Here is a 16,830-nt window from a genome sequence, read left to right as displayed (position 1 = left end):
AAAAGAATAGACAAAAGAAAGAAAGTAAAGTCTCGCTTCTATCACTCTTTTAAAGTTTTGGTTTCAGTTTGTGTCAATTTAAAGGTTCAGTCTGAGATGATCTTCATTTTTCTGTGTTTGTGGAAAAGCAGGCGAGTCAGCCGACCCAATTAATAAGTAGGCAGCGCAAGATTCTTGCGCTAACCATCGGCGCAAATCCGGTCTTTGTTATGAGCCGCAGTTTCAGTGTAAACTTAGTAAAGGCGAGCTTCTTTGGCGATGATATGTACAGTATTAGATTTGACTTTCAGCGGACATTTGCGCTGAACACGCAGTGAAAGCGACGCATGGAGATTCGGGCACCTTCTCCAAGAAGCGCGTACTCGATTGATCACAGCTGGCGGATCATTATTCACCACGTGACGTGTCATGATCGCTTTCATCTGCGCCTCAACTTAGGTGGGGTTTTCAAACTTGTGAGCTTTAAGTTTTTACTCTTCAGCCGTTTGCATTTCCTGTGGTCATAAAAGCTCCTTCCCTGTCATCTGACAGCGCAATACCTTGAGTGAATGACAGCTAATATGAACCAATATAGAGGCAGGGAAGAGCGATTCAGCATGTTTTTAGAAAAAACCAAAACAGGTCGCACTACAACCATTATCTGCAGTCGCACTAATGCGCCCAAATATATTATGAGGTCGCATAGATTAATTTTCGGGCGCATATGCGACCAAAATGGTCGCAATTTCGAGCCCTGCTTCTTAATCTTTCTGTGCTTCTTTCTTTCAGTATCTCAATGAGCTCGTCACTTTGACAAACACAAACAGAGCTGTCTTCTACAGAGGTTTGTTAATTTTTTGTCAAGCTATTTTGACAGTCGTTAAAGGGATAGTTTACCCAAAAATGACAATTGTTTCATCATTTGCTCATCCTTTACTTGTTCTAAACCTTATGGGTTTAATTCTTCTGTTAAAGACAAAAGAAAATACTTTTTAAAAAAAAGATGGAAACCTGTAACCATAGATTTCCATAATAGAAAATACCAATAATATGAAAGTCAATGGTTACAGGTTTTCATCAGTTTTCAAAGTATCTTTTGTGTTTAACAGAAGAAATAAACCCATAAAAGTTTGGAACACTTGAGGGTAAATTAATAGTAAGTAAATGTTAATTTTTGGGTGAACCATCACTTTAAGTGCAAAATTGACAGTTTCCTATTTTTACTAAATGCAGGTTAGCAGTCCTGTATGTTTAGTCATGGTTTATGAGAACTAAGTATGTCTATTGGATGTGACTTAGCAGTAGGTTGTTGTTTTATTAAATCTGTGTGTTTCTTCATGGTATATGAGGACACAGTATGTGTAGGTTTACAATGGTTTACATAGTGCTAGCAGTAGACTGTTATAACATGTTTCTTCATGGTTTATGAGGGCAGAGTAAAGGAGTACACCCAAAAACAACAATTGTGTCATCATTTGCTCACCCTTTACTTGTTTTAAATTTTTATGGGTTTATTTTTCTGTTAAACACAAAAGAAGATGGAAACCTGTAACCATTGACTTTCATATTTTTTGTGTTTTCTATTATGAAAGTCAATGATTGCAGGTTTTCTTCTTCCATCAAAATATCTTGTTTTTGTTGTTTATCAGAAGAAATAAACCCTTAAAGGGTTGGAATGCTTTGGGGTATATTAATAGCAAGTACATTTTCATTTTTGGATGAACCATCCTTTTAAGTGCTAAAGTAACAGTTTCCTATTTCTGCTAAATGCAGGTTAGCAGTCCTGTGTGTTTATTCATGGTTTATGAGGACCAAGTATGTCTATTGGATGTGACTTAGCAGTAGACTATTGTTTTATTAAATCTGTGTGTTTCTTCATGGTTTATGAGGACACAGTATGTGTAGGTTTACAATGTTACCAGTAGACTGTTATTTTATAACGTGTGTGTTTCTTCATGGTTTATGAGGACATGATTGGTTTTGCAAGACTTAAAGCTTTCAGTAAGCGAATTTCATGTTTTCTTCATCTTTCTTTACTTCTCTCTTTCAGCACCTCTATAAGTCAGTCACTTTGACAAACACAAACAGAGCTGTCTTCTACAGAGGTTTGTTAATTCTTTTGTAATGCTATTTTGACACTCCTTAAAAGGATAGTTCACCCAAAAATGACAATTTTGTCATCATTTGCTCATCCTTCACTTCCTTCAATCTGTGTTTCTTCATGGTTTATGAGGACACAGTATGTGTAGGTTTACATGGTGCTAGCAGTAGACTATTATAACATGTGTTTCTTCATGGTTTATGAGGGCATGGTTTGTTATGCGAGACTTTAAAAGTAAGTAAACGAATGTTGAATTTTCTTTATCTTTGCTTTTCTGTTTTAGTACCTCCATGAGCCAGTCGCTTTGACCAACACAGAGTTGTTTTTTACAGAGGTTTGTTAATTCTTTTGTCAAGAATTAACAAACCTCTGTAGAAAACAACTCTGTGACTGGCTCATACCCAAAAATGACAAATGTGTCATCATTTGCACACCCTTTATGGGTTTATTTTTTCTGTTAAACACAAAAGAAGATGGAAGATGAAAACCTGTACTCATTGACTTCCATATTTTTGGTGTTTTTATTTTGGAAGTCAATGATTGCAGGTTTTCTTCTTCCATCAAAATACCTTGTTTTTCGTTTAACAGAAAAAATAAACTTGTAAAGTAGAAAAGTCCAATAGTAGGAAAAATAATAACATGGAAGTCAATGAGTGCACGTTTTAATTTATTAAGAAAATAAACTAATAATAATTAAAATAATTAAATAATTTAAATAAGTGAATAATAATGTCTCTCTCACTTTTTCCCTTCAGGAAATAACAGGTGAATCTTGACAGAAATCCAGGAAGCCAGACAGTGATGGTGGTGATGTTAAGAATTTCTGTCAATAACAATGCAGGAAGAAACTAAGTAACTAAAATTACTTTAAAAATAATGTGCATTTTAGGCCTTTTTTATTTTAAGCAAATTTTAAGCATGATCTAAAGGGTTGAGTTTATTTTCTTAATGAGTTATAGGTGTATTTTGAGAATAAACCAATCAGAGTCTCATCTCCCATTCCCTTTAATAGCCTTGCATCGTGCCATAAGCGCATTTGCTATTTACATGACGTAAAGTAAGTTTAAGTGGAAAAACTGAGCATTTCACAAGCAAACAGTTAACAGTTATTTTTAACAGAAAACTGTTAAACAGAGCATCTACCGCGCGAGAATGAGAGATAAATGATCTACTTTCACTTTCGCTCTTGGTGGATTGGAAAATCTTTACGCACAGACATCAGTTAGCCTAATAATAATAATTAGTTGCGTTTGTTAAGCGCAAGTATTTGTTTCAAAACTATTTCTAAATGCAGTTCTAATTTTCAGCAAATGAATAAATGAACAATAATAACTAAGTGTTGTCATAAACCTGAGTTATATCCTAAAAAACATGTTGCCCGCATATGGTCTAAAACCTGCAGGTGGGCAAATCTAAGCTTTTTTTTAATAAAACAAATATAAATATGGATATAATAATTATTACTGCTAATAATAACATACAAAAGCAAATTGTTATGAATAAAAACTATTGCGTCGTAGAGTGATAAACAGTGTTTGTTATTTTAAAGTGATAGGACTAAGATGGTCAATAAATAAGCTTTTTATATACCTATTAATTCACAGTTTTAATTTACATTTTGTTGATTATATTTTACTCTTACTTTTACCTATTAAAAATCTTATTTTTTTCTTATTATTACTCTTATTTTACTTTTATTATATTTATATTTTACTATTATGTTATTTTGTCTCAATTACTGTACATTAATAGCAAATTAATATTTAAGTAGGCCTAATTATTTATTTAAAAACATTACCAGCGAAATACTGAGAAACGGTCTGGCGCTATTTTTATATACAGGCCTATCATAATTTTAAAGAAAGCTGCAAGGTGTGCTACATTATTTTAAATTATTTTTTCTGTCTGTTACTTGAAGTTCAGTGCGTGTGCCTGTGCGCTGAGAGACAAGGCAATATTGACAAAATATTGAATTTTGTTTTTTATATTGCATTGCATTAATTTGCAGAGATGTTTTATAGTTTATACAGGCCTAAAATAAACGCTTTGGTACAGAGTTATTATTTTAAAACAAACCTGTGTTTGTAATGATAGATGTAGGTGTCACAAAATACTTTTTAAATCAGTGTTTTTATTAATATGATTATTATTTATTGTGGACAACACTTAATAAATACTGAAATGTCCTTAATACACACCTTATTTTTTTATCAATTACAGTGCTTCCCGCTAGGGCTGCTCTATTATGGGAAAAATCATAATCACGATTTTTTTGGTCATCATTTTAATCACAATTATTCAAAATGATTATCAGTTCAAGTCAAAATTATTAGGGCTCCTGTGAAATTATTATTATTATTTTTTATAAATATTTCCCAAATGATGTTTAACAGATTCAGGAATTTTTCACAGTATTTCCTATAATATTTTTTCCTTTGGAGGAAGTCTTATTTGTTTTATTTCAGCTAAAATAAAAGCAGGTTTAAATATTTTGAAATCTATTTTATGGTCAATATTAATAGCTCCCTTAAGCAAAATAGTTTTTGATGGTCAGCAGAAGAAATTACTGGTATACAATGACTTGCCCAATTATCCTAATTAAGCCTTTGAATCGTACTTTAATCTGAATGCTTGTATTTTGAAAAATATCTAGTAAAATATGTGCTGTCATCATAACAAAGATGAATGAAATCAGTTATAAAAAATTAGTTATTAAAACTATTATGTTTAGAAATGGGTTAAAAAAAATCTTCTTTCCATTAATCAGAAATTGGGGGGGAAAGTAGGGCTAATAATTTAGATTTCAACTGTATTCATTTATTTTCCTCCCTGCAAAGGAAAGGGAAATATGTACAATAGAATAAAAATATGAAACAAACTGTGCTTTAAGCATCTTCACTGTAAAAAAAAAAAAACTTTGATTATAGCTACTAAAGTCCTTCAGACAAGAACAGTGAGGGATTGTCTTCTTTTGTTGTTTGATTAATGGTAAAAACAGTCGGCAGCAGGAATATCACGCACTTTCACTTTAAGAGCAGTACGGTTCTGATTTATGGTTTCTCTTTCACATGTCTTTTGATTCTCAACTAGTTTGTTTATTACTTAAATGAGAGTTAATATGAATAATCACTGAACATCGCGTTTTGATACCTATTTGACCATTAAAATGCTCACATTAAGATAACTTTAGATGTGTGTGCTTTGCTCTGAGCACACAGTGTGCGAATATGTGTGTGCCGCATACACAAACCATGCGGTCTCATTCATGCTTTTAAAACATGAATGATTCGAATGTACATCAATGAATGATGCACATGCCGTGCTGCAAAATTACAATGCATGCTTTTAGTAATATTCACGTGAAACTGAGCTTTGCAGAGCAACAAATGTGTACAACTGAAAAGAGGACGATATATGATGCAACAATCGTTTTATCTCGATTAATGATTTTCATATTCGTTTGAAGCCATAATCAAAATCGAATTTTCGATTAATTGCATAGCCCTACTTCCCGTATGTTTATAATATACTTGCGAAGGTAGCAGGCCCGGCGCCAGGATATCATAACTGAGGAGGCATTTTAATCCCATGACTAATTTTGGTCCCTCTTGTTCCTTTCATTTAGGCTATTTATTCACATTAATTATTACTTTGCATTACTGCCTAAGTTACTGACTCAAGGCAGTAATATACTTTTTTATAGTAATAATGATATGCAGTTTTGCTATTATTGATTTTATACCATTTATCAACGCAGACAGATCATGGTTCATTGCCAAACGAGTGCTTTATATCAAATTTTATTATCCTTATATGGGCCTATAATAGGCCTATAAAGGTTTAAAGTTTTAGGTAAAGACGTCAAACTATGCCCATACATGCAAGCTAATCCACGGTTAGACTATTCTATAACCGGTAAATAAATATAGTAAAATCAGCATTACTGAATCACGCTTCACAAAACCTTAACCAACCAAAATCAGTGTTAGGAAAAAGTTAAATGTTACAATCAAATGTCATTAAAAAAAATTTATTAAGTTACATTTTAAGGCATTAGTACGGAGACTCGGAAGGGACGTGATGGTGAAGAAAAAAATTGGGTGGAAGAAAAAAAAACTGAGTGGGAGAAAAAAAAAGGATGGTAGAAAAAAAAACAGTGATAGGAATATATATATATATATATTTTTAAGTTTTTGTTCCCTCACAAAGATGTTTTGCGTTATCCACACTTCCTGTTCACTTCATACCTGTCAGCCCTCCTGTATTTTACCATTCTATCCCTCTATCATACTATTGTTAAGTATTTTCCCATATTTCTCATATATTTTTATTTTTGAAAGCATTCTGAAACAAATATAAAAATGTCTGCATTTACTTTCTTTCCATTAAAAGCTGTGGGTTGATCATCGCCCTTCATATGCAACCTCTGAATCAGGGAATGATAAACTGATCCCAGATCAACTTCTGTACATGCCATTTAAAGAGGAGCTAAAGTGCAGGATTCAGATCTGTGTTTAAACAGACAAATATACTTAACAATATGTAAACATGTTCGTCCTGTGTGTTTTATTTTAAACACAACTCATTTTCTCTTAAATGAGCACAAACAGTTACTTAAGTAATGGAATACTTTCATTATAGATCTGTGCATTCTTAAATTGACACCTCTGATATGAAATAAAAGAAAATGAGATATTCATTTGCTGCTCATCACTTGTTTGATAACAGAGGTGTCGCTTTAAATGGTGTGTATAGAAGCTGATCTGGGATCAGTTTATCATACCTAGCACATCCGTATACATGCATTCGCTAATTCACAGGTTGCATATGAAGAGCGATGATCGACCCACAGCTTTAATGGAAAGAAAGAGAAATATGGGAGAATCACAGCAAAAACGGAAGGCTTGGGAGAATCCTGGTAAAACAGGAGGGTTGACATGTATGAAGTGAACAGGAAGTGTTTGTGGAAAAACAGTTTTGCGAGAACGCAAAACATCTGCGAGGGAACGCAAAAACTTCCAAAAGAGGATTTTTAAATAAAAATATAGTCAAGGTAAAATGTTCAAAAACTAGGTCTGAGTCACTCCTTTTCTTCCGCCGTCTCATTAACACACCTTTATTAAATTACAATAATTAACAAATTGCACAAACAAACAGTAATATTTAAGAGTAAACTAATGAGCTATTTAAAAGTACACTTTAAAGAAAACCACATTTATAAGAGAGACTGTGCCTTAAAGCATATACTGCTCTGTCACACTGCTTTTATTTATTATTTTAGGTTTGTTTATGAATGAATTATTTAAGTTAAATATTTCATGTATGTGGTTTAATATTTAATTGGTCATTAAATCAAATGAAGAAGCTAGCTACTTTATTTTTTGACACTTCAACCGATCAATAAACAAAGAAATGAACAACCACAGATTATTTTATTCTCTCTGTAAAGTATTTAGATACTTAGACTATACTAAATAATTAGACTATTCTATATAGTTTTTAACATTGTTTGGGCTCAGTTGGGATTATTTGTTAATGAACTGCCACTCATCTTTCCATTAAACATTTTGATATTAAAATTATGTTTTAACTTTATGTCTCCAAGATTGCATTGTAATTTTCTAAGTTAAACTAAACTAGTTAAACTAGACAATTAAAATATGCTGTAAAAAAGTTTAGGTTGATAACTATTTTATTTTGGCTGGAAATGATTTACTGCTGGTTTTATCTGACCAGAGAACAACACAATGTTGGAATTGACGTAGTAGCATTGTGTAAAGTGCGATATGAGACAGCATATTTAATCCTTGCACTATTTTAAGTGAATGCATTATTTATTCCACCGACTCCAAAATTAGGAGTTAAGAGTCTCATCCAAAAAACCCAGAACCGAACATCCCTAATCGACGCCCCATTGATGTTTCTTTGAACATCAGGTGCCATTATTAACTGTTTATCAAGTTAAATTTCAAACTGAACCTATAACTGTTTTTGATTAATTCAAAGTATAGCCCAGACTATTTTTTTCCTTTTCAAAAGCAGAAGCAGTATAGCCTAAACAGGACAGTTTTACAAATGTACAGATAAGCATTTTTATAACTGAACATCACAAAAGGCCTACAAGAATTTTCAGTCCATTTTTATATACAGGCCTATAATAATTTTAAAGAAAACTGCTAGGTGGGCTATATTATTTTAAATCTAGCCTATATTATTTTTATTAATTTCCTCTGTATCTGTCACTTGCGATTCAATGCACATGTGCTGAGCGAGACGAGAAATAAGGCAATATTGACCATTTTTTATAGGCCACTATAGTATATAATAGTTTGTTTTTACATATAGTATTGCATTAATTTGCATTGACGTTTTGTAGTTTGTAGAGGCCTAAAATGAATGCCTCGATTTGGAGTTATTTAAAACATAATCCTGCGTTTTTAACATTCTTTAAACCAATGTTTTTTATTATTATTATTTAATGTGAATAACTTTTAATTAAAAATTGTAATGTATTTATTAAACCACCTTATTGGGAAAAAAAAACGATCAATTACAGTGCTTCCCGCAGGTTTGAAATATAGGACTTGCAGCATTGAAACACCATTTACCCACATCACATAGTTAACTATGCGACAGACAAAACTTAATTGCATTTTTAATAATAATTGTATTTATTATGACACTTTTTCTTTTAATGGGTTAAAGTAAAAAAAAAAAAAAAGAATGTTACAAAAGAAAGAAATGCTTTATGCTATTTAGGAGCAATGTGCAGCCACTGACAGGTAAAATTCGCTTTTCTCTCACAAGTTAAAAAAGCAAATTAGGCTTGCCACGATAGACGGTGTTGACGGTGATACCGGTTTTAAGACGCAACACCGGTGACATCACGTTTTTACCGTGACACCGTCCTCACATTTGTTTTTTCTAAGTATTCGTTTTATTTATTTATTTTTTTATTAAATATTTATTTTAATTAAATGGAAAATAGAATTCGTAATAATTTACTTAAGGCCAGAGCATGCTTTATAATTAAAATCTGAACATAGTAATGCGTCATATTTCATTTATCACGTGAGAATAAATATGCAAGGCATACTCTCATTTTAAAAATCACGCGACCATCATCTCACAGTGTTTAATAATAAATATCTTATTTTTATTAAAACAAGAATGATGTAGCAATGCCGCGCCATCGACAAGCCAACTGCAGAGAAACAAAGCAATCATCACGGCAACTGAAGTGAGCACTTTTTCCGAAGTTCAGCTCTTCTTTTTTTGCACTTTATGCATTTCATGTAAAAAAATAAAAGATGAATATGCCTACAAGAATGTAACCTGTGTGCGCGCGTCTTTTATCACTGAGGCCGCTGTCTTTAAAAACCGAAAGTTGCTTCATCTGTCTGGAAATATTTCGGCTTTTAATAAATGAAAAGTTAATTTAGGTGAGCCAATATTAAAAATTGCTATAAAGTAACTGTGAAGTGCGGCAACACATCGAATCTGAGGTCTGATCTCATCTCTCTCTCGCTATCATTCAGACATCGAAACGCCACACAGGTCAAGTCGCAAAACTGAGGCTGGTACCAGCTGACAGGTAGAACAGCTGAAGCCTTTGCGAAATCTTTCAAAATACAGCGCTGAAATTAACAGGCACAAATATCTTTGAGCCAGAAAGTCACGCCTTATCTGTCAAAACGCAATTCGAGCCAATAGGAGTTGTGTAGCCTATTAATTATATTAATTCTAATAAAATGAAAACCAAATTAAACTATTCATTGCATTTTTCGATTGATAAAAATATACGTAAACGAAAAAAAATCAAACGGTGGCTAGTTTGTATTAATGTGTCTTAAAATTAATAAAAATATGCTCAGCCTATTTAAGCTTCACGGTTATATGCTGCGAAGCATGTTACTGAACTACAATATCTCCGAGGGAGACTATATAACTCGATAGACAACATTACCTTGAGGGATTTTAAAAACAAAAGGTGTTTTAAAAAAGGAACAACACGCCAATCGGCAACAAATAAAACATCTTGCCAGAGTATGCTGTGTGTAATCCGCCACTGACAGTGACATAAGACACCTGCGCCTGTCAACTGTGCTTGTAAGAGAGCTCAAAGCTTGTATGGATATAACCAAAAAAGCAAGATCATATAGTTATAAATATTCCATAACAATACTTATCGAAATATTTATACATTTACATGTTGATTATTTTTTTAGCCTGTTAAATAAAATTACTTTTATTTAGCCTGTCTTTAGATTTTTTACACAATGTTTAATTTCTTAACATTTCTTTCTTTTTTATTTAAAGTTTATATATAAAATGAGTGCTAGCTTGTTTAGTTGTGATCATTATGCAAGGATCATATTTCATATTCGGTTTATTCTTCACTAGCCTATAAATTCGTTAATAAGGCTATTTTATAAACGGATTGTTCATAAGGACTAAGCTATTAATATATAATGCAATAGGCTAAATAATACATTAAGAAATAGAGTGGAGGAACTAGGAACTATGACGTCACTTTGTAGGCTAATCGGCTGCTAGCATAAAACTGGTTCCCTCGTGGAAATCCCTATAGGATTTTCCCATAGGGTTTTCGAAGATTGCGAATAATACGCTCTGTGTTCAAACACTGTTCATTACACTTACACGTTTTGTTCAGCCGGATAATTGTCACACGAAAATATAACATTGAGCACTTTTGGATCTTAAATGCAAACGCAAGACTTAAAAAGCTAACATAAGGCTATAAACGGACTACAGCGCCCTCGGGGCGCTCGTCAGTGACGTCAGCCCCACCCTACTACAGACGACTTATCAAGCTTATTTTTAGAAATAACGTCCATGACAAAGAGTTAATCTCTCAGTATATTATATTGTAATCCACGCTATATATTATAAACTAATAAATACGCAAACACACATAGACCTTTGTGCCTTTTGGATCGTTTTTACGTGGGAAATACATGTTTTGCTTTGCGGTTGTTCTAAAAGTTTAAAAAATGTGTATAAATGTGCCTATATAGTATTATTATGAGACATATTTAAATAAGTGTATCGCTCGCGTGCACACAGCCCGCTTACCTTAACAGACGACGGCGTGAGGAGGAACAAGTCTATCAAATGCCTGCAGGTTTCATCATCATGGACACAGAATAACATTCAATATTCCTTTTGTGTCACGAAGTACAGCGAAAAACAGCCCAATACAGTCACATCTGCTATACGTTTTATGGAGGAGTGTAAATATTGCAGTTATGACAGAGTTAAATGTGTTGATGAAGAAAAAAAGACGAGAAATCACTTGATCACGTTAAAATGACAGTTAACATGCATGTATTTTTACACATTTATTCACACGTTTGCATTACTGAGAGCAGGAAAGAAACTGAGCAGTATCTTCATATTATCGTTTAATTAAAATGAATGATCAACAAATGAATCTGTCTCGACAGCCTTTACATGTGAAGGAATTATCTACACACAATCTGAATTCTCAATTAGAATAATACAACAAACTATAAAATACTATTCTGAAAATACTTAAATCACAGACTAATCCAAACGCCCAAGCGAGCTGCGCTCCAGACCAGATCAGCTCGATGACGTATAATGCCCCCGACGCAGCCTGTAGTCTCATTTAGCAACTTGATAGCAACCGTCTTTTTAAAGAAGCATAATCGATTTAAAAGTTGAAGAGTGTGCTGTAACTGATGTGTTTTATGTCGTAGAACAAAACGTGAAAGTATATTGAGTTGGTGTTAGCCACGGACCTTATTTGAGCGATTTTACTGAAACCCCATTCAAAAAACCCATTGACTTTGGGACGAGGGAACCGGAAGTGCTAAAATGCTAACTCGCTTCCGGGTTTTTGCATACAAATTGACGTCATAGTTCCTCCACTCTATTGAAGTCAGGTAGGACAACAAAAGACAACCAAACATGTTCCCCCTGTTAGCAAATGTAACCAAAAAGTATCTTTACGTGCAACAAGCTGCTCATCTGAGGGTGTGTTCAGCACGATGGGGAACATAGTAAGCCCCACAAGATCCCATCTTAAGCCAGAGATGGTCAACATATTGGCCAGGATTCCTCGCAAAGAACAAGTAAACCTCACTGTTAATAAATGCCAATTTACAATGTTTTATTTTTTATTTTTTTTTAAAGACTGTGTCAACCTGTCATTTTTGTAATGTAATTTTGAAAGCTTTTCTTTTATATTTGTTTCTTGTTCATTCGTTTAATCTTATTTAAACTTTGTGCAATTTAATTACTTATCTTGCTATTTTATTTTCTTATTCGTTTTAAAAACATTCTAACATTCATCACATTCGTCCATTCAAACAATTTACGCCGAATTGGCAATTCCCGCAAAACTGAAAGTGAAAGTATTATATGCATTTATAAGCTATTTAAAAGCAGAAAGAAAAGAGGAAACCCCGACCCCCACTATGATACCGGTATTACCGGTGTTGTCACATGTCGATTAACCGGTGGGGAAATTTCCTCATCGTCACAACCTTAATTTGAATGATTTTAGATGTGTATATAAAATAGCCTATGTAAAATATTAACATCATCAAATTAATAAAATAATGACAAATTTGAAATAAATGACAGAAAAGTTAATAAAAACAGACATTCTCTAAAAAATGTAAAAATCGCAATATTAAAATGAGTAGATTTTTTTTAAATAAAATGCGTTGATTAACTATTACTATTGGTGTATATATTTTACAGCCAGTCTAGATCTCATTACGTCCTCTCCCGAGTATATAGCCGAAGTTTTTCTTAGTCGTTTACATTAAAGAATCTATTATTTACTTTTTCTCTCTGTATCGCGGCTGAGTGTGCGCTGTCAGCTGAATATAGGCTTAAATTAAATCTAAAAAGCAACTAGCCTGCGAGCTAATATTTGTTTTTGTTTTTTTTCGCATAACAGCCAATTTCAACCGCGAGGAGATACCAACAGCTTGATATGCAACATTTTCTAAAATGTTATTTAGCTTGGAATAAAAACAATTCACAAAAAATGATTTAGTGTGTGTGTTTTTTTAAGATTGGATTAGCCTATTTCACAGTGTGTAAACATTAGAAATAATAATTAGGCTAAAATACAGTAGATTACCCCTTCATTCAGATATATGTCGTTGTTTGGGAAACTCTCCCCTGGTCTAGAAGTTTCTCTTGCTTCTTATCTGCTCCACAAGCGCAGCACGCTTCTTCCTCTGGCTCTGCACCAGGGCTGGGTTTCCCAAACAACAACGTAACTCGCGGCAGAAATATCATAGTACAATGTGTCGTTTGGGAAAAGAACGATGTAGTGACGAGTGTGTCCCAAAACCTGTAGTTTCTCTGTCACAGATCTATTGTTTGACCCACATTAGTTATAACGTAAAATGCCCATAATGATGCTCTAAACGAGGTGGTAACAATTTCTTTAGAGAGAGAGAAAAAAAAAACATTATTTTATTTGCAAAGTATATTGTTTTACACAATCACACATTTAAAAAAAAAATCTATCATAGTTTTGGTGAAAACATGCACTTATATTCCATATTAATTGAAATATATATAACGGCACATATAAGACCTATATTTGTTTCCTTTACAAATATTATTAAGAATTTCATTTCTAATTTCATATATAAATCATTAATGGTTGTAGGCCTAATTTACAGTAGGCTATTTATTTAGAAATAGAAAAAACTTTTTAATATAATATTAATTATTATTATTATTATTAAAGTAGGATATTGCAAACAATATGCAAAATAAATGCAAACAATATTCCATGACTCCCAATCAATTGGATCAATTACAGTGCTTCCCGCAGGTTTGAAATATAGGACTTGCAGCATTGAAACACCATTTACCCACATCACATAGTTAACTATGCGACAGACAAAACTTAATTGCATTTTTAATAATAATTGTATTTATTATGACACTTTTTCTTTTAATGGGTTAAAGTAAAAAAAAAAAAAAAGAATGTTACAAAAGAAAGAAATGCTTTATGCTATTTAGGAGCAATGTGCAGCCACTGACAGGTAAAATTCGCTTTTCTCTCACAAGTTAAAAAAGCAAATTAGGCTTGCCACGATAGACGGTGTTGACGGTGATACCGGTTTTAAGACGCAACACCGGTGACATCACGTTTTTACCGTGACACCGTCCTCACATTTGTTTTTTCTAAGTATTCGTTTTATTTATTTATTTTTTTATTAAATATTTATTTTAATTAAATGGAAAATAGAATTCGTAATAATTTACTTAAGGCCAGAGCATGCTTTATAATTAAAATCTGAACATAGTAATGCGTCATATTTCATTTATCACGTGAGAATAAATATGCAAGGCATACTCTCATTTTAAAAATCACGCGACCATCATCTCACAGTGTTTAATAATAAATATCTTATTTTTATTAAAACAAGAATGATGTAGCAATGCCGCGCCATCGACAAGCCAACTGCAGAGAAACAAAGCAATCATCACGGCAACTGAAGTGAGCACTTTTTCCGAAGTTCAGCTCTTCTTTTTTTGCACTTTATGCATTTCATGTAAAAAAATAAAAGATGAATATGCACAGCAAAATATGGGAACCCAAAACAACTCTATGGGTGTTAATTTCAACACTTTGAAAGTGTCTCATGGGGTCCACTCAAAACAAAGTTAAATCAACACTTTCAAAAGGGTTGGCACATTGACACCGAAGTAAGGGTTAATTTTAACTCTGGGCAGAGTTAAAAAATGTAACTATATTTAACACCGCCTGGTGTAATATATTTATTTTATTCAACTCTCTTGAGTGTAAATATGGTAAAAAGGTCAAATAGACTGTAAATTATAAAATAAAAAACATTTTATTTGAAAACATTCACCACTTCAACAATTCATTCCATTTTTAAAATGCAACAATGTCAAATATGCTTTAAATGTTTTATTAGTACAGACAGTATCAACAACATATGTATGACCAGTGCTCAAAAAGGCTGTTTCAGTCCTTTGGTCCAAACTTGATGTGTTGTCAGAGCAATTTGAAAGTTCAATATAGCGTCACTCATAGTTTACTTCTGAACTCATAGTTTTCTTGTGAAATGACATTTTAAACAACTTGGCGTGCAAATCTTTCACTTCGGGTGTTTCCTTGGTCCTCCATATCAAACACAGCAGTTTAAATGAAGGTATAAATGCTGTAAACTTGTGTGAAAACAAACTGGAGCTAGGAAATCTCATCAAGCATGTCCTGTGAATGAAGTGCTTCCCAGCCACAGGATGACCTTTTTATCCATGACGATGTAGTAGCTGCTGATCGCTCGTCTGGTGGTTCCTGATGCACGGATATAGGGTGATGCTCATCTAAGAACTCTTCAAGACTCCAGCATGACTAAGAAAAATGTTTGAAAACAAATTGCAATCAAATTCTATGATATATTTAAAAGAACATTTAAAGTAAATGAAACATTCAAGAAATCTCACCTTTTGAAAATCTACATAATGATCCACAACTTGACTCTCCCTGCTGGTTGAGGTGACAGGATATGGAAAAGTAGAAAAAACACACACATCACTGTTGGAATCTCCAAAAACAATTAAGTTAACCACTATGACTAGAACTGGAAAAACAGGCAGCTGTCTGTCCAGAATCCTGAATTTAACACAACACTTGGAGCAAAATTTAGAGGAGCTTAAAATCTTTTATATCATTTAGTGATGCTGACTTCCCCAAAATATTGGCCACAGTGTAAAAAATATTCATAAACTTCATAAACAACAGTTTTCTGTAAGCGTGTGCGTGCGTGCGTGCATGTTTCTTTACCAGATTCAACTTGTTAGGCCCTTTCAGGTCCAGTATTGACGCCACCTTTACTGGAGTCTAGCAGATGTTTCAGGTCCAAATGTAATCTAAAATATTAGGATAAGCAGAAGAGAAAAAGTGCAAAGCAAAGAGCAAAACATTATTTAAGTAACAGTTCACCCACAATACAAAACTTATCACTTTCATGTCATTTGTTATTCTCTAATGCTCTAATACCCTCTTAGCTTATTGTGAAACAAATACAGAACTTTATCAAACATACCTTCATTATTATCACCACATATGACCAAGAAGGTGTGCTTGGTCATTTCACCAACTCTGGAAATACACCATCCGTCTCTAATCAGCCACCGTCACAGGGTCTTGTGTTATTGTATAGAGAACTGTGGCTGTTAAAAAAACAACAAAACATTAGTATCTAACACATATGCATAACCTTCAGATAAAAAAAGAGAGATGAACATCACAAAGTATGCCTCACTTTTTCAGATATCTTTTGATTCAGATGTTGATTATTGATAATAAATCTACAAATCAAAACTGTATCATCATTAGGCTGCTCAAATATGAATCAGTTGATTAATTTTACAGACAGGTGGCTGTTTACAACGCACTAAATTGTCTTTAATAAAAAGGAAAATTTTGTGTACAGTACATGCTAAGTTTAGCCTATAGTTTTAAGCACAATATCATACGGGAGAAAAAGCTTGACTAAGATGTTCCTGACTACAGAAATAGCCTAACTTACTAACGTCAGACACCCCGAGTTGGGAAAAGTAATTTTCGGGGGATACAGAGTTGATTTGCGGGAGGTAGCGGGAGAGATGAGAACCTGAAGAGCAATGGGATGAGTTGCGCGCGACGTACCTGAAGAGCGGTGGGGGTGACTTGCGCGCGACGTACCTGAAGAGCTGGG

General features: G+C 33.3%; 1 protein-coding gene and 1 long non-coding RNA gene across 9 annotated transcripts in view; one reads left to right on the top strand and one right to left on the bottom strand.

Moving 5' to 3' along the window:
* The window catches only part of LOC141375737 (E3 ubiquitin-protein ligase RBBP6-like), a 307,115-nt gene that overhangs the window by 149,930 nt on the left and 140,355 nt on the right, over positions 1-16,830 (bottom strand). The window lies entirely within an intron of this gene.
* LOC141374985 (uncharacterized) overlaps positions 1-16,830 on the top strand; it is a 60,056-nt gene that overhangs the window by 34,202 nt on the left and 9,024 nt on the right. For 6 of the 8 annotated variants that reach the window (XR_012384509.1, XR_012384511.1, XR_012384508.1 and 3 more), the window contains 3 exons: positions 769-823; positions 2,030-2,084; positions 2,836-3,087. This is a non-coding gene — a long non-coding RNA (uncharacterized lncRNA). Of the gene's footprint in view, positions 1-768; positions 824-2,029; positions 2,085-2,835; positions 3,088-16,830 lie in introns of those variants that run through there. The other 2 variants (XR_012384510.1, XR_012384512.1) reach the window with 2 other exon arrangements.

Source organism: Danio rerio, chromosome 8 (assembly GCF_049306965.1).
Source record: "Danio rerio strain Tuebingen ecotype United States chromosome 8, GRCz12tu, whole genome shotgun sequence".
Lineage (NCBI taxonomy): Eukaryota > Metazoa > Chordata > Actinopteri > Cypriniformes > Danionidae > Danio > Danio rerio.
This window is presented reverse-complemented; position numbering and strand designations above follow the sequence as displayed.